Here is an 18633-nt window from a genome sequence, read left to right on the forward strand (position 1 = left end):
GCTGGATGTCCTGAAATGGTTAAAGGTGAACAAATCCCCAGGAACTGATCAGGTGTACCCTAGAACTCTGTGGGAAGCTAGAGAAGTGATTGCTGGACCTCTTCCTGAGATATTTCTATCATCAATAGTCACAGGTGAGGTGCCAGAAGACTGGAGGTTGGCAAAAGTGGTGCCACTGTTTAAGAAGGGTGGTAAAGAGAAGCCAGGGAACTACAGACCGGTGAGCCTGACCTCGGCGGTGGGCAAGTTGTTGGAGGGAATCCTGAGGGACAGGATGTACATGTATTTGGAAAGGCAAGGACATGATTAGGGATAGTCAACACGGCTTTGTGTGTGGGAAATCATGTCTCATAAACTTGATTGAGTTTTTTGAAGAAGTAACAAAGAAGATTGAGGAGGGCAGAGTGATAGATGTGATCTATATGGACTTCAGTGAGGCAATCAACAATGTTCCCCATGGGAGACTGATTAGCAAGGATAGATCTCATGGAATACAGGGAAAAGTAGCCATTTGGATACAGAACTGGCTCAAAGGTAAAAGACAGAGGGTGGTGGAGGAGGGTTGTTTTTCAGACTGGAAGCCTAAGACCAGTGGAGTGCCACAAGGATCGTTGCTGGGTCCACTACATTTTGTCATTTACATAAATGATTTGGATGTTAAGCAGAAGAGGTACAGTTAGTAAGTTTGCAGATGACACCAAAATTGGAGGAGGTGGAGTGGACAGCGAAGAATGTTCCCTCAGATTACAACAGGATCTGAACCAGCTGAGCCAATGGGCTGAGAAGTGGCAGATGGAGTTAAGTTCAGATAAATGCGAGGTGCTGCATTTTGGGAAAGCAAATCTTAGCAGGACTTATACACTTAATGGTAAGGTCCGAGGGTGTGTGGCTGAACAAAGAGACCTTGGAGTGTGGGTTCATAGTTCCTTGAATGAGGAGTCACAGGTAGTCAGGATAGTGAAGGCGGCATTTGGTATGCTTTCCTTTATTGGTCAGAGTGTTGAGTACAGGAGTTGGGAGGTCATGTTGCGGCTGTACAGGACATTGATTCGGCCACTGTTGGAATATTGCATGCAATTCTGGTCGACTTCCTATCGGAAAGATGTTGTGAAACTTGAAATGGTTCAGAAAAGATTTACAAAGATGTTGCCAGGGTTGGAGGATATGAGCTACAGGGAGAGGCTGACCAGGCTGGGGCTGTTTTCCCTGGAGTGTCAGAGGCTGAGGGGTGACCTTACAGAGGTTTACAAAATTATGAGGGGTATGGATAGGATAAATAGACAAAAGTCTTTTCCCTGGGGTCAGGGAGTCCAGAAGTAGAGGGCATAGGTTTATGGTGAGAGGGGAAAGACATAAAAGAGACCCAAGAGGCAACTTTTTCACACAGAGGGTGGTACGTGTATGGAACGAGCTGCCAGAGGATGTGGTGGAGTATGGTACAAATGCAACATTTAAGAGGCATTTGGATGGGTATATGAATAGGAAGGGTTTGGAGGGATATGGGCCGGGTGCTGGCAGGTGGGACTAGATTGGGTTGGGACATCTGGTCGGCATGGACGGGTTGGACCGAAGGGTCGGTTTCCATATTGTACATCTTTATGACTCTATCACTCATAGACGTTATAAAAATAAACTGTGGTCGCGTCTGGAGGAGATTAAAGGTATAAAGGTTTGTAGTTACCGAAGGAAATTACATCAATCGGGACCAGCAGAGTTTACAGACACTGAGTGCGTTTTAGAGACAGGAAGAGTTCATCGTCATCATTAGAAATGCAGAAACTAATTTATGAGAAAAGCAGGGTCACTCTGCTTTGTGCCCAGAGACAAGGAGGAGTCTAACAGCTGGAGGAGGTTACGAAGGTACAGAGCTTTTTTGTTGTCGAGACGGGAAGGTCACAGAGATCATGAAGGTAATAGGAGTTCAAAAAAGTCACAAAGACAGGGAGGTTTTTCAGGTCTGGAAAGGACTACACTGACAGGGATGGGTTAAGAAACTGAAGAGTTGTTTTTCTTCAGTAAAGGAGAGATGTGACAGAACCCGGGATTAAAGGCAAAGGCAGAAACTTGGAGAGTTGTAGTGGTAGGAAGAGCTTACAGGGATAGGCAGGATTGTAGGGGCTGATAGAGATAAGGGAAGTGGTATCGATGAAACAGATAATGGAGAAACTGACAGACATAGGGAGGGTTCTGTGGAACAGATGAATTTACAGACAAGATGGTGATAATGAAGCCTGAGAATTTGCTCATGTTCCTTGCCCAGCATTGTTCCTACATCATGCCCTCAGGGTCTGAATTAAAGTCCACTAACTCCTCCCTGTGCTGTTTACTGTGAGTGATCTTACTGGCTGCAGGATTTACAGAAGGCTCCAGATCTCACTCTCCATCTCTCTCTGGCTGACCAACTGTCTTCAATGTGGTGATGGACAAGAGAGGAATTGGGAATTCTGCTGAGTCAGGGACATCACGAATACCTACAGGAGACAGGGAAATAGACAGAATGGTAAATTACACTGCTGCAATGAAGGTGACACATGGAGAATGGCACTGAATCCCACAGAGATCTGGAAATTCCCAGTCTCCATCCATGGCCTGTGCAGTTGCTTCCCTCTGGAGTGGAGAATGCTGTTGGCTCAGGAGCTAGAGTAGCTGAAAGAGTGAGAGACACTGACAGAGGCAGCAATTAGACCCACACAGTGAGGAATATCACATGGACAGAGAGAGAGAGAGTGATATCAGCAGAGTGCAGGAATGTATCAGGATCACACAATGGTATTATCAGAAGTGGTTCTGACCAGTGAGCACTGCTACCAGTACTCAGTGAGGACTGAGCTATTTTATTGGGATAGGCTCCTCTGGTACCAGATTATGCAGTGTGCTATAAACGGACACAGATTAGGAGGGGGACGGGTCTGAGGTGAATGGAAATTCCCAAGTCCAAAGAGAAAGGTTGAAATATTGGAACACCATGGAGATGTGAATGAAGACCAAAAGAAAGAAACAGTAAGGGACTGAGTTTAATAAAAATACGACATTGTCAAACAGATTTGTGACAGGAAATTATTGGTTAAAATAAAGTAAATGCCATTTTCGCCCCTCACAATTCCTCATACACCAAAAGTGTCATCACTTCCAACCCCTCACATCATTGCTGATGTCACACATTCAGTGACTTCCACCTCCCCCCCCTACTGACGTGTTTGCCACCACTTCCGCCCCCACCAACGCCACTCACCTGCATTCTGCTGACACCCCCCCAGGTCCCATTGTCACCATCCCTGCCCCCAGAACCCTGAGGGGAACCCCGCCCCTGCTCATGACTCCAGCCCCATTCCCCCTAACACCACACCCACTCCAGTTACAGGCTCCGTCACCTCCCCCAGCTCCACACCTCGGCCTGGTCCTAGCTCCCAGTCCTGCCGAGTTTTCACCATTCTCCCTGACCTCCCCCTCACTGAGGATGAATGATCAGTCCTCAGCAAAGGCCTCACTTTTATCCCCCTCCGTCCACACATCAATTAATTTAATACACGCCGTGACATCGAACACTTCTTCCACCCCCTCCACATCAGAGCTTACTTTTACAATGAAGAATCCCGCCTATTTTCTGAGGACCCCGTTTGCCAGACTCCAATACACTCCTTCCACCTGGATACCCCGCGCTGGCCTATTACCTGTCTTCGATTTCTTCATTTCCAACTTCCACCGAGACATTACCCGCCTCACCCTATCTCCCCCCTCCCCCACTCCAACCTCTCACCCTCACAACGTACAGCCCTCCACTTCTTCTGCTCCAATACCGACCTCACCATCAAACCAGCAGATAAAGGGGGTGCAGTGGTAGTCTGGTGCACTGACCTCGGCACCGCTGAAGCCATGATGCCAACTCGAAGACACCTCCTCCTACCACCCCCTCGACCATGACCCACCTCCCATCACCAAACCGTCATCTCCCAGAGCATACAGAACCTCATCACCTCAGGAGGAGATCTCCCACCCACAGCTTCCAACCTCATTGTCCGGGTTCCCCCACTGCCCGGTTCTACCTCCTTCCCAAGATCCACAAGCCTGACCACCCTGGCCGACCCATTGTCTCAGCATGTTCCTACCCCACCGAACTCATGTCTGCCTACCTCGACATTGTCCTGTCTCCCAATCCAGGAACTACCCACATTCATTTGAGATACCACTCACACCCTCAACTCCTCCAAGACTTCCGTTTCCCTGGCCCCCAACGCCTCATCTTCATAATGGATATCCAATCCCTCGACACCTCCATCCACCATGACCAAGACCTCCAAGCCCTCCGTTATTTCATCTCCCGCCATCCACAACAGTACCCTTCCACCGATACTTTCAATCGTTTGGCTGAATTAGTCCTCACCCTTAACAATTTTTCCTTCAAATCCTCCCACTTCCTCCAGACCAGAGCGGAGCCATGGGCACCCGTATGGGCCCCAGCTATGTCTGTCTCTTTGTTGGCTACGTAGAACAGTTCATCTTCCGTAGTTACAATGGCACCACTCCCCACGTCTTCCTCCGCAACATTGATGACTGCATTGGCACCACCTCGTGCTCCCTCGAGAAGTTTGAGCAATTCATCAACTTCACAAACACATTCCACCCAGACCTTAAATTTACCTGGACCATCTCTGATACCTCCCTCCCCTTCCTGGACCTCTCCATCCCCATTAATGACAACCAACTTGACACTGACATTTTTTACAAACCTACTGACTCCCACATCTACCAAGATTACATATCTTCCCACCCTACTGCCTGCAAAATTCCCAACCCCTATTCCCAATTCCGCCGTACCTGCTCCCAGGTGGGCCAGTTCTGCCACAGAACACACCAGATAGCCTCCTTCTTTAGAGATCGGAATTTCCCTTCCCACGTGGTTAAAGATGCCCTCCAATGCATCTCGTCCACATCCTGCACCTCTGCCCTCAGACCCCACCCCTCCAACCGTAACAAGGACAGAACGCTCCTGGTGCTCACCTTCCACCCTACCAACCTTCGCATAAACCAAATCATCCACCGACATTTCCACCACCTCCAAACGGACCACACCATCAGGGATATATTTCCCTCCCCACCCCTCTCCAATTTCCGCAAAGACCATTCCCTCCGTGACTACCTGGTCAGTTCCACACCCTCCAAAAACCCACCCTCCCTTCCTGGCAATTTCTCCTGCCAATGCAGTAATTGCAAAACCTGTGCCCACACCTCTCCCCTCACCACCATCCAAGGCCCCAAAGGAGCCTTCCACACCCAAAGTTTTACCTGCACATCCACCAATATCATTTATTGTATCCGTTGCTCCCGATGCGGTCTCCTCTGCATTGGGGAGACTGGACACCTCCTAGCAGAGCGCTTTAAGGAACATCTCTGGTACACCCGCACCAATCAACCACACCGCCCCGTGGCCCAACATTTCAACTCCCCCTCCCACTCTGCCGAGGACATGCAGGTCCTGGGTTTCTTCCACTGCCACTTCCTCACCACCCGATGCCTGGAGGAAGAACGCCTCACCTTCCGCCTCGGAACATTTCAACCCCAGGGCATCAATGTGGACTTCACCAGTTTCCTCATTTCCCCTTCCCCCATCCCACCCCACCTCCAGCCTTCCAGCTCAGCCCCACCCTCATGACCTGTCCTAATGGCCTATCTCCCTTCCCACCTATCCATTGCACCCTCCTCTCTGACCTATCACCCCCATCCCAACCCCCATTCACCTATTGTACTCTTTGCTACCTTCCCCCATCCTCCTCTCTGACCTATCACCCCCATCCCCACCCCCATTCACCCAATGTACTCTTTGCTACCTTCCCCCACCCTCCACTCTGACCTATCACCCCTATCCCCACCCCCATTCACCTATTGTACTCTTTGCTACCTTCCCCCACCCTCCTCTCTGACCTATCACCCCCATCCCAACCCCCATTCACCTATTGTACTCTATGCTACTTTCTCCCCATTCCCACCCCCCTCTCATTTATCTCCTCACTCTGCAGGCTCCTGGCCTCTGTTCCTGATGAAGGGCTTTTGCCCGAAACATCGATTTTCCCGCTCCTTGGATGCTGCCTGACCTGCCGTGCTTTTCCAGCACCAATCTAATCTAGACTCTGGTTTCCAGCATCTGCAGTCCTTGTTTTTACCTTATTGAAGGAGGAGACTACCGAGATAAGGCATGTTGGAGACACTGAACCAAGTTACAGGGATAGGGATGGTAGTCTGGAATGCGGCACAATTCAAATATGTGGAGGGACTATCGGGAAGGGAGGAGGTTACAGCGATAGGACCTGTTATAGGAATTAAAAATTATTGAAGACACTGGACCACAAGACATGCCATAGATACACTGTTGTAGAGTAGTGAGTTTTAATATAACAGAACTTACATTGGGGTGGGGATTGAGCCTGGGGTGTGTGTGTGTTTGTACTGTACTCCCCTCCAGCACTGTATCTATGTCATGTTGTGTTTACAGATGTTTGGAGCCCTCTCATTGTTCTTTGCTCTGTGCACTGTGGGTGACCTTACTTCACTACAGGATTTATTGAAGGCTCCAGATCTCCTTTCCCTTTGTCTCTCTCTGGCAGACCAACTGTGTTCAATGAGGTGATGGACGATCCACCCAGCAGCTGGGAAGGCTATTGAGTCAGGACCTTCCTGAGTACCTACAGGAGACTGAGAAATAGACAGAATGGGAAATTAAACAGATGCAGTGAGGGTTGCACATGGAGAATGGCACTGAGTCCCACAGAGATCTGGAAAATGGAGCGATATTAAGTAATAGTCCCAGGTTGCTGGCAGATGTCAGGATCACACAATTGTGTGGGAAGAATGGGTTTAGCTTCATGATGCCCTGGTATCAGTGCTCAGGGATGAGCACCCAGTGAGCAGGTGAAGTAATGGCCGAGTGGTATTATTGCGAGAGAATGTATCCAAAACCTCAGCTAATGTTCAGGGGAGGCAGGATTGAATCCCACCATCTGAAAAGGAGACATTTGAAATCAATAATTTTAAAAATAATAATTAAAAATCAACAAATAAGTATGAAACCATTACTGATGTACAACAAATCCAAACACTTGTCCTTTAGAGAAGGACATCTGCCCATCCTCACGTGGTCTGCACGACATCCCCACAGCAAAGGGTTTGCCTCTCAATTACCCTCTGAAATGGCCGAGCAAGCAACTCAGTTCAAGGGCTTCTAGGACAGGGCAAGAAAGGCTGGTCAGACAGAGACTCACACATCCCATACCTGATTTTTAAAAAAACGTATTAGGATGGTCCCCCTGGAACTGTGCTGGGAGCAGTGTCCTGGCCAATCATGTCGGTAGGTTTATGGACAGGGCATTAAACTGACAGAGAGAATGCAGGTGAAAGGAGCTTTCCAAATCCAAAGGGAAAAGGTAAAGCAATGAAACAGCATGGGAATGTGGCTGAAGACAAGCAGAAAGGAACAGGATGGGACAGAGTTTAACTAAAATTGTACATCAGCAAATAGATTTGTGACAGAAAATTGTGGAAGAGAGTATATTATGTTTTTTTTTTGAATGGACAACGTTGCTGCAATAAGGTCGATGGATTTGTGACACAGAGATAAAAGAGATTTAGACACCAGGGAGACATGGATACAGGGTGAACAAAAATATTCAGTGGTTCGTAATCTTGTGCAAACTCAGGCAAAATGGGCAACGCTAACAATAATGGATACCAAAGGCATTACAGAGAAAGCATTTGGTCTCAGATCATGAAGTAGAGTCAGTCTGAATGTAAATTCTGGCAACTACTTGCCAAGGACACAAGCAGCAGAACAGTTTTAGCCACCGAACAGCATTTCATTGCTCATCACTGTATTTACCAGGAACTCATTGGAAATTTTTAACAAAGGCATTGTGATAATTTTGGAAAACGTCGATATTTGTATAATCTGGGACAATCACACGGACAGCATTGATATTGGAAGAGGAGTTCGGTTAATTTTTTTTTCAGTGTTTCTTTGAAAAACACATTGTGCAACTGTTAAGGGACATAACTATCGCAGAGCGACCGTGTAATGAAACTTAGTGAATGAGTAATGTCACCTGCAGAGATCCTTCAGGAAATTGTGAAAAAGTGCAGTTTAAAGAAATATAAAGTTTTAAAGTGAATCACAGAAAGGACAAGCTACTTTAGAAACAAAAATAGCCAATGACATGAGTTTGAGAGGAGAACTGACCAAGGTAAACAGGCTAAACAGACTGAAAGATGTGCCTGTAAATGAACAGTGGAAAACATTTGAAGGGTCAATGCAAAATACTCAACAAAAGGACATTCGATTGAAACAGTAAAAACCTCAGCAAGAAATTCCCACTGATCGCTCACTTGGGACAAAAGGAATCATACTCGATTATGAGAAGATCACCAAAAAGTACTTAAAATCCTGAAGTGAGAGAGTGTTTTAGGAGTAAATGTTAATGGATTGCAATCAGTCTGCTCGCAGGAGGAGGGCTGTGGGAAGGGGAGCCACGGTCAGGGTTCATTGACACAATAGGAACAGGGAGAGGTGAAGGTGCTGGAGGTGGTGAGAGTGTTACAGAGAGTGGTCAGGGTGTTACAAAGTCAGGACGAATTGCTGCAGCTGGAGGGGTTTGCAGAGGTACGGAGGGACATAGGTATTTTTATATATTCATTCATGGGATGTGGGTGTCACATGTTTTTATGGTGGCCCCATCAATGTCTTGTACAGCCACAACATGATATCCCAACACTTACTCTTAATGCTCTCCCCAATGAAGGTAACCATCCCAAATGCCTGCTTCACCAGCCTGTCTACCTGTGACACCACTTACTGTGTACCTGGGTCACTGGATCTCTGACTGAGAACACGACCCAGTGCCCGAACATTAACTGTACAGGTCCTACCCTGGCTTATTTCACCAAAATGGAACACCTCACATTTATCTAATTAAACTCCATCTGCTATTCTTCAGCCCACTATCCCAGCAGTACTGTTCATCCTGTTGTATCACAGATAACCTTCTTCACTGTCCACTTTCCCACCAATTTCAGTGTCACCCAAAACAATTACTTACCAGGAAACCAATATTCCCATCCAAACCATTAATCCAAATGACAAACAACAGTGGACCCACTCCACCGCTGGTCACATGTCTACAGTCAGAAAAACAACATGTCTCCCATCACCCTCTGTCTACAACCATCAAGCAAATTTTGTATCCAGTTGACTAGCTCCTCCTGAATGCCATATCCTTTTACACTGATCTGAGCTTATTACCCAGTTTACCAGACAGAACACAGAACACAGAACAGTACAGCACAAGACCCTTCGGTCATGATTTCATGCCAACCTTTTATCCAACTGGAAGATCAAACTAACCTACATACCCTTCATTTTACTATTATCCATGTATCTGTCCAAGAATCTATTAAATGTCCCAGATGTGTCTAATTTTACTACCACCATTGGCAGTCCATCCTACCACCTACCATTCTCTATCCTCTTATCCATCCTCCATTCACCTTAAAATTACGCCCCCTTGTAATAGCCATTTATGCCATAGGAGGAAACGTCTCTGACTATTCACTCACTCTGTGCCTCTCATCACCTTATTCACCTCCACAAAGTCACCCCGCCCCCTTCTTCACTCCAATGAAAAAAGCCTCAGCTCCCTCAACCTTTCTTCGTAAGAACTGCCCTCCATTACAGGCAGCATCTTGGTAAATCTCCTGTGTACGCTCTCTAAAACGTGCACAGCCTTCCTGTAAACAGGGGACCAGAACTGAACACAATATTCCAAGTGTGGTCTCACCAGGACGCTATAAAGATGCAGTAAAACCTCACGGCTCTTACAGTCAATCCCCTTCTAAGGGGAGCCAACACAACATATGCCTTTTTAACAGCCCTACCAACGTGCGTGGCGATTTTGAGGGATCTATGGACACAGACCCCATGATCTCTGTTCCTCCGCACTGCCAAGTATTCTGCCTTTCACCCTGTATTCTGTATTCAAATTCGACCTTCCAGAATGAATCACTTCACACTTTTCCAGATTGGACTCCATCTGCCACTTCCAGCCCAGCTCTGCGTCCTGTCAATGTCCCATTGCAACCTACAACAGCCCTCCACATTCCCCACCACTCCACCAACCTTCATGTTATTGGCAAACTTACTAACCCACTCTCCAACATCCACATCCAAGTCATTTACACAAATCACAGAGAGCAGAGTCCCAGTGCCGATTGTTACAGAACACCACTGGTCACTGAGCTTCAGGCTCAATACTGTCCATCTGCTGCCATCCTCTGTCTTCTCTGGGCCATCCAATCCTGTATCCAGACAGACAGATTTCTCTGTATCCCAATTTTCCTTCTTTTCTGAATGAGCCATCAACATATTCTGCCATATCCTCAAAGAATTCAATAAGGTTTGTGAGGCCTTACCTGACCCCTCACAAACCCATACTGACTGTGGCTAATTCAACTATGGTTTTCCAAGTAGTCGTAAATCCTTTCTTTAGAGTCCTCGCCAATAATCTGCACACCACAGACATTCGGCCAAATCTGTAATGCCCAGAATTCTACCTCCGTAACATGGTCCAGACACTACAAATCTTCTCTCCTCTGCCATGTTCCCCAGAATGACACTGGAGGGTGGAGGGAGTTACAGAGATAGGGAGGGATATCAGGACACGAGGATTTTGCAGATATTAGGAGGGTGGCAGTGCCAAAAGGAGGCTTTAGTAATTGTGAGGTCTCATGGTGATGAAGGCATTTGAAGAGGGAGGGAGGGAGAATTGTAGGGAAATGAGAGGTTTCATAGTTTAGGTGCTTTGTTAGGACCGCAAGAGGTTACTGAGTTGGGGAGAGTGTAAGCACTGGAGGATTTTACAAAAACATGTGGTTTTAGTTGCAATGGCAGGAAGAGGATTCAGGAAGCTGGAGAGTATGGGGTCTGAACGAGGTTACACAAATGGGAAGAGTTGTCAGGAGTACAGGTGTTTACAGAGACAGCAATGGTCTGATCTGGAGCAGAGGACCCAGATTGGGAGGGATGGGGGGACTGGAGGTGGTTTCACAGGGAAGGAGGACCATAGACCCACAGGAGGTTACAGAAATGTGGAGAGCTGTAAGGCTGACAGGGGTCATGGAGATGGGAATGTTGGGAGGGATGGAGAAGTTTACAGGGATAAGGATGTTTGTAGGCCAGGGCTGGATCACAGACAGGGACTGTTTTATGGAGCTGAGCAGATTACAGAGATAAAGATGTTTGTATCGACTGGAAGAACAAACAGAGATATGCAGGGGAGTCATGACTGAAGATGTTTATAGACATAGGAAGGCTTAGGTTCTGGGGGTTATGGAGGCTGTGGAATCTGGATTTCTTTTCAGAGACTGGGATAACAATTTTGGTCAGAAACAGTTTCACAGATAAGGGAGCATTGCACAAACAGGAGGAAGTTGTAGAGGAAGGTGATGTTTAAACAGATCGTGGTGTAAGAGCTGGACAAGGTTATGGAGATGGGTAGATGGTGGAGACACAGGAGGAGCTTACATTGACATGGGGGTGATAGTGACAGGAGGGTGTTAAATAGATAGTGGGTTTTGTAGGGACTGGATTGGGAGAGGCACAGGCATGGAGTGAGTTCGACAGACCAGGATTACTGCAGAGACCTGAGAGGATTACACTGATAGGGATGGTGGTCGGGTCTCCACAGATTGTTGGTGTTTAGGGACTGGAAGAGATTTGGTAGATAGGGAGGGATGTAAGAGCTGCAGGAGTTTATGGAGAGTTGAAGAGTTGGAGCAATTTGCAGAGGTAGGTTTCTCAGACAGGAGTAGGTTATAGATAGTGAGGGTTGTGTGGTCTGAGTAAGTCAGAAAGAGGAGAGTTTTCGCGTCTGGAAGAGGTTACACTGATAGAGACAGTTGAAGAGACTGAAGCAAAAATGCATGGAGAAGGTTACACAGATAGGGAGGTGAGTAGGGACTGAAGGTGAATATACAGACATGGAGGGTTGTATTGTAAGACGGAGCTGAGAGGGATAGGGACTGGTGTAGGGATTTACACAGATAGGGAAGGTTGTGTTTTTGGAGAAGGTTACACTGATACAGACAGTGTCAGGGAATGTTTAGTGGACTACAGAAGAGCTCAGAGAGAATGTATTAAGGGGAGTGGAGGAGATCACAGACACAGAGATGGCTGTCGGGTTGAAAAGACCTTCTACAGATCCTCAGTGCTGTAAGGCTGGAGGGAGATTATAACAGTGAGTGTTGCCAAGACTTAATTACTTCACTGATATAGAGCAGGTCTCAGCACGTAACTGTCAAAGGGAAATTGAGACAGTCCAGATGAGTTTTCAGAGATACAAATGTTTATGGGAGTTTCAAGAGGGAACAATGATTGGGAATGCTGTACCAAATGGTAATAGTTATAGGGAGGGTTCTAAAAGCAGAAAGAGGTGTCAGACATATCGATCTTTGTCAGGACTGGAGAAGGTTACATCGGCAAGGAGTGTTTTAGAGTCTGGAGGAGATTACAGTGTTAAGGAGAATATTGGGGATGAGGCAAGGTGTAAGAGACGGGGATGGTTGACAGGGCTGGACAATAACCTGAATAGAATCGCCATCATGTGGAACCAGGCCATTCGGCCCAACCAGTCCATTCCAAAACTCTAAAGAGCATCCTACCCAGACCCACCCCTCTACCTATACATTAAATCCTGCATTTCTCGTGGTGAACTTACTTAAACCACACATTCCTGAATACTACAGTCAACTTATGATGGCCAATTCACTGATGGTGCAAATTTTGGACACACACACAGAGCAAGGGAGCGACACGCAAACACACACTGAGGGAGATGCCCGCAGACACACAGCGAGGGAGGGACATGCACACACACACAGTGAGGGAGTTACCCACAGACACAGACACACACACACACACGCACACACACACAGTGAGGGGGATACACGCAGACACACAGCGAGGGAGGGACACACACAGCGAGGAAGCGACACACACACACACAAGGGAGGGACACACACACACACACACACACACACAAGGGAGGGACACACACACACACAAGGGAGGGACACACACACACACACAAGGGAGGGACACACACACACACACACACACAAGGGAGGGACACACACACACACACACACACACACAAGGGAGGGACACACACACACACACAAGGGAGGGACACACACACACACACAAGGGAGGGACACACACACACACACACACACACAAGGGAGGGACACAGACACACACAGAGCGAGGGAGTGACACATATGCACACAGCAAGAGGCGCGCACACACACAGGCACAAAGCAAGAGAGGGACACGCACACACACACACACACACACAGACACAAAGCAAGGGAGGGACACACACACACACACACAAACACACCAAGGGAAGGACACTCACATAAACTGTAAAAGGGTCACACATACTCACAGCAAGAGGGGACACGTACACACAGCGAGGGATGGACACGCTCATGCTCAAGCACACAAACACAGACACACAGCAAGAGAGGGACACACACACACAGCCAGGGAGGGACATGGACACACACAAACACACACACACACACAGAGCAAGAGAGGGACACGCGCACGCAGCGAGGGGGGGGAGACACATGCACACACAACGAGGGAGGGCCAAGCACACACGCACACCAAGAGGGACACACACACACACAAAGAGCAAGGGGGGAACTCACACATACACAGCGAGGGAGACACACACACACACACACACGCAGCGAGGGAGGCACACACACATACCCCGAGCAAAGGAGGGACAGGCACACACACACACAAACACACACACCGAGCAAAGGACGGACAGGCACACACACAGCGAGGGAGGGACACACACACACACACACACACACACACACACACACACAGCAAGGGAGGGGCACGCACACACACACACACACACAGCAAGGGAGGGGCACGCACACACACATAGCAAGGGGGGACGTACACACACACAGCGAGGGAGAACAAACACACTATTGCTCAGTCCATTGAGTGTAGGATTTGGGACGTCATGTTGTGATTGTACCAATATTAGTGAGGCCTATTCTGCAACACTCTGTCCAGCTCTGGTCACCCAGTTATAGGGAGGATATTATTCAGCTGCAAGAGGTTCAGAAGAGATTTACCAGGATGTTGTTGAGTATGGAAGGCTTGAGTTCTGAAAAATGGCAGGAGCCTCAAGATTGAGAGGTGACCTTATAGAAGTTTATAAGATAATGAGAGATTTAGATAGAGTTAACGGTAGCTGCATTTTCCCCAGGATGGGGGAGTCTCAAGAGAAGGGGCCACAGTTTTAATGTTCGAGGAGAGAGATCTTCAAAAGAACGACATGAGGGTCAAATTGTTACAGAGGGCGGTTTGAGTGTGGAATGAACTTCTTGAGAAAGGGGTGGATGTGGGTACAATAACAACGTTTTTCAGACATTTGGTTAAGTACGGGAATAGGAAATGTTTGGAGGGATATGGGCCAGCAACAGGCAGCTGAGATGGGTTTAGTTTGAAATTATGTTTAGTACCAACTGAAGGGTCTGTTTCCATGCTGTACAACTCTGACAAGAATATAGTTTTGGTCAATTATTTGAGAAACACTGATGGAATGCTAGGGAACTAAAGACCAATTAGCCAGAGGTCAGTGATGGGTAGGTTGTGGAAGTGATTCTGCCAGGCAGGAGTTACATGCATTTGCAAAGGCAAGGATTGATGAAAGATAGTCAGCACAAAGTCAGGTCTCACTAACTTGATTGCTTTTGTTGAAGTGGTGACCATACATTGTCTACACTAAAGTCAGCAGGACCTTTGACAGGGTTTAGCATGATATACTGGTTCAGAAGGTTAGATCACATGGGATCAGGGAGAGCTAGCCAACTGGATACAAAATTGGCTTGACAGTAGGAGACAGAGGGAGGTGGGAGAGGATTGTTGTTCAGAATGGAGGCCTGTGACCAGAGGAATGTTATAAGGATCGGGGCTGGGTCCACTGATATGTATCATCTACATAAACGATTTGATTGAGAATATGGGAGTCATTGTTAGTAAGTTTGCAGATGATCAAATTAATCGCGTCGTGTGCAGTGAATATGGTTATCAAAGGGGCTCTTGAACAACGGGGCCAGTGGATCAAGGAATGAAAGATGCAGTTGACGTATGGTGTTGGGTTTTGTTGAGACAAACCAGGGAGGACTAACACAGTTAATGGTTTGGCCCTGGACAGTGTTGTCGAACAGAGAGACACCAAGGGCTGCAGTTACATTGTTCCTCGGAAGTGACATTGCAGTTGGACAGGGCGGTGAAAGCAGTATGACGCACTTTCCTTCATTGTCCAGAGCTTTGATATGATTTGGAGACATGTGTAACATTGACCTAAATATTTGCCTTAGGCAGAGGAGGCTACGGATTGACCTTATAAAGGTTTATAAAACCATGCGGGGCCTCAGTAAGGTGAAAAGCCAAGGGTAGGTGAGTCCTAAACTAGAGGGTATAAACAGGAGGTGAGAGAGCAAGGATTTAAAGAGGGAGCTGAGGGGCAACATTATCCACAGAGGATGGTACATAGACGGAACGGACTGCCAGGGCCACATGGAGAAATGTGGACAATTACAACATGGAAAAGACATTTGGGGAGATACATGGAGAGGAGAAGGTTTGAAGAGATAAGGGCCAAATGCAGGGAAATGTGACACATTTAGTCTAAGAATCATGGTCAGCATTGATGAGTTGGAGTGAAGGTTCTGTTTCCGTGCTACATGACTCTGTATCCAGTTAAAGAGGAGGAGACTACTGAGATAAGACATGTTGTAGACACGGAAGCAATTTACAGTGATAGGAATGGTAGGCTGGAGTGCAGTACGTTTCAAATTAATGAAGTGACTATAAGGAAGGGAGGAGGTTACAAAGATAGCAACTGTTATAGGATTTTAAATATTATTGAAGACGTTGGTCACCAAGATATGACATAGATTCAGTGTTACAGTGTGGTTAGTCTTAGTACAACAGACCTTACATTATGGGCAGGGATTGAGCCTGGGGTATGTCTGTATTGTGCTCCCCATCCAGCACTGTATCTATGTCATGTCCTGTTAGCTGATGTTTGGAGCCCTCTCATTGCTCTCTATTCTGTGCACTGTGAAAGATCGTACCTTGCTGCAGGATTTATTGAAGGCTCCAGATCTCCCTGCCCTATGTCTCTCTGGCTGACCAACCATCTTCAATGTGATGATTGACGAGACACCCAGCAGTTGGGAAGTCTATTGAGTCAGGACCTTCCTGAGTACATGTAGGAGACAGAGAGATAGACAGAATGTTAAATTAGACTGATGCTGTGAGGGTTACACATAGAAAATGGCACTGTGTCCCACAGGGATCTGGAAAATCTCAGTTTCCATCCCTGGCCTGTGCTGCTGCGTCTCTCTGGAGTGGAGAATTCTGTTGGCTCAGGATCTGGAGATTCTGAGTGAGAGACACTGACAGAGGCAGCAATTAGACCCATACAGTAAAGGATATGGAGAGAGACTGAGTGATATCACCAGAGTGCAGCAAGTTATCAAGATCAAACAATTGTGTCGGAAAAACGGGTTTAGCTTCATGATGCCCTGTCAGTGTTCAGTGATGGGCAACCATTGAGCAGGTGAGGTGATGGCAGAGTGGTATTACTACAGCACTATCCAAAACCTCAGCTCATGTACAGGGGAGAAAGGTTTGAATCCCACCATCAGAAATGGTGGAATTTGAAATCAATAATTTTAAAAATCGTAATTAACAATCCACATGTAAGTGTGAGATCATTGCTGATGTACAAAAAACCCGTACACTTGTCCTTCAGAGATGGACATCTGCCCATCCTAACATGGTCTGCACTACATTCCTGAAGAAGGGCTTATGCCCGACACGTCGATTCTCCTGTTCCTTGGATGCTGCCTGACCTGCTGAGTTTTTCCAGCAACACATTTTCAGCTCTGCACTACATAACCACAGCAAAGTGTTTGCCTCTCAATTACTCTCTGAAATGGCTGAGCAAGCTACTCAGCTCAATGGCAGCTCGGGCTGGACAAGAAAGGCTGGTCAGCCAGAGACACCCACATCCCATACCTGATTTTTAAAAAAATAATCCATTAGGATGGACCCACTGGAACCGTGATGGGAGCAGTGTCCTGGCCAATCATGTCGGTAGGTTTATGGACAGGGCTTTAAACTGACAGAGAGGATGCCGGGACAGGGTTCAGGTGAAAGGAGCTTTCCAAATCCAAAGAGAAAAGATGACGCATCGGAACAGCATGGGAATTTGGCTGAAGACAAGCAGAAAGGAACCGAAAGGGACAGAGTTTAACTTAACCTGTACATCAGAGAATAGGTATGTGACAGGACATTTTGGGAAAGAGTAAATTGTCTTTTTTTTCGCATGGACAAGGTCTCTGCAATAAGGTAGATGGATTTGTGACACGGAGATAAAATAAATTTAGACACCAGGGAGACATGGTTACAGGGCGAACAAAAGGTGAACATAAGTATTCAATAGCTCACAACCTTGCAGAAACTCAGGCAAAATGCGCAACGAGAACTATAATGGATAACAAAGGCATTTTAGAGAAAGCATTTGGCCGCAGATCATGAAGTAGAGTCAGTCTGAATGTAAATTCTGGCTACTACTTGCCAAGGACAGAAACAGCAGAACACTTTTAGCCACCGAACAGCATTTCATTGCACATTACTGCATTAAACAGGAATTAATTGGAATTTTTTAACAAAGGTATTGTGATAATTTTGGGAAACTTCAATATTCGCATAATCTGGGAAAATCACACTGGCAACAGTGATAGTGGAAGGGAAGTACAGATAATTTTTTTTTTCAGTGTTTCTTTGAATAATACATTGTGCAATTAGCTAGGGACATAACTATGTCAGATCGATGGTTGTGTGATGAAACTTAGTGAATGAGTAATGTCACCTGGAGAGATCCTCCGGGAAATTGTGATAAAGTGCAGTTTAAAGAAATATAAAGTTTTAGAGTGAATCACAGAAAGGACAAGTTACAATGAAAAACAAAAATAGCCAATTGCGTACATTTGACAGGAGAAGTGACCAAGGTAAATAGGCTAAACAGACTGGAACATGTATCTGTAAATGAACAGTGGAAAACATTTGAAGGAACAGTGTAAATCACTCAAAAAAAGTACATTCCATCAAAACAGACAAAACCTCAACAAGAAACTCACTCCTGTCCCTCACTCAGGACAAAATGGATCATATTAGATTATGAGGCAAACAAGATCAGCAAAACGTGCTTAAAATCCAGAAGTGAGAGCGTGCTTTAAGAGTAAGTTTTAAAGGGATTGCAAAGGGTCTGCGAGCAGGAAGAGGGCAGGTGGAACGGGAATCATTGTCAGGGTTTAATGACGTGACAGGAACAGGGAGAGATGAAGGTGCTGGAGGTGGTGAGAGTGTTACAGAGAGTGGCCAGGACCTGAACGGTGTTACAAGGCCAGTACAGACTGCTGCAGTTGGAGGGGTTTGTAGAGAGATAGGGTGGGGCATTGGAGGGAGAGGATCAACCAGTTGCTCAT

General features: G+C 46.7%; 1 long non-coding RNA gene across 1 annotated transcript in view; it reads right to left on the reverse strand.

Moving 5' to 3' along the window:
• Positions 1–16257: 16257 nt before the first annotated feature.
• LOC140475966 (uncharacterized) overlaps positions 16258–18633 on the reverse strand; it is a 48893-nt gene continuing 46517 nt past the window's right edge. The window contains exon 3 of the long non-coding RNA XR_011960385.1: positions 16258–16339. This is a non-coding gene — a long non-coding RNA (uncharacterized lncRNA). The remainder of the gene's footprint in view (positions 16340–18633) is intronic.

The sequence above is a fragment of the Chiloscyllium punctatum genome, chromosome 4, assembly GCF_047496795.1.
Source record: "Chiloscyllium punctatum isolate Juve2018m chromosome 4, sChiPun1.3, whole genome shotgun sequence".
Taxonomy (NCBI): domain Eukaryota; kingdom Metazoa; phylum Chordata; class Chondrichthyes; order Orectolobiformes; family Hemiscylliidae; genus Chiloscyllium; species Chiloscyllium punctatum.